The following is a 960-nucleotide window of genomic DNA, read 5'->3' as shown; positions in this document are numbered from 1 at the left end:
AGCCGGCGAGTAACGGTGGCGCCGGGGGGGGGGGGGGGGGGGGAAGGCCTGTTTACTCAAGAGCAGCAGGGATGCTCTGCCAGGAGCCAGGGCGGTCGGCTCTGCGGCGGTAACAGCTTGCCGATGAAGGGTTGGGTTTCAGCATCCCAGCCCGTGCCTCGAGGAGGGACGCCAGTCGGGCAGCTCCGCCGTCAGTCCCCAAATCGGTGGTCTGGGGGGATGCATCGGCTGGGGGTGCGGGATGGATGGGGGTCTGCCTCCTCCCCAGGTCCCTGCGGCTGAGCAGGGGGTGCTGGGGCTGGTCCCCGCCGTGGTGGGGCTCCCCAGGGCTTCGGTGGAGCCCAGACACCAGCTGGGAAGCGGTGGCTTCGTGCTGGCCTGGGCGAGGGGTCTCTGGCACCTCCTACCCCAGCAGCGAGAGGGTTTTTCCTCCTCCCATGCAGACAAGAAGCTCCCGTTGCTGTTGCACAGCTCTTTTTGCCCTGCCCGGGGTCTTGCTTGCACCGCACCCGCAAATTTCCAAGGGCTTCCTGAGCTCCCTTGTCAACCCCCATGTCGTGTTCAGGATTTGTATTTAATTCTTATTTATTTCTTCGTAGGTTTGTCCCTGTCATTGCTGCTGTTCCCGGCCCGGCTTTCCAGCAGGTTTGCTCTGCAGAGAGCTGCAGGTTGGCTATGAAATATGACAAAGTGTTCATTTAAATGCACACCATGATGTCGGCGAGTCCATTAGGGGAATTAATTTGAATGGTTGGCATTTAATAAACAGCCTCCAGCAGGTTTGCTCTGCAGAGAGCTGCAGGTTGGCTATGAAATATGACAAAGTGTTCATTTAAATGCACACCATGATGTCGGCGAGTCCATTAGGGGAATTAATTTGAATGGTTGGCATTTAATAAACAGCCTCGTCCCGCCTCTCCCCCCCCTGCCGCCATCTCGGAAGGGTCTAAACGCAACAAC

The sequence above is a fragment of the Aptenodytes forsteri genome, unplaced genomic scaffold (genome assembly GCF_000699145.1).
Source record: "Aptenodytes forsteri isolate BGI_AS27 unplaced genomic scaffold, ASM69914v1 Scaffold55, whole genome shotgun sequence".
NCBI lineage: Eukaryota > Metazoa > Chordata > Aves > Sphenisciformes > Spheniscidae > Aptenodytes > Aptenodytes forsteri.
This window is presented reverse-complemented; position numbering follows the sequence as displayed.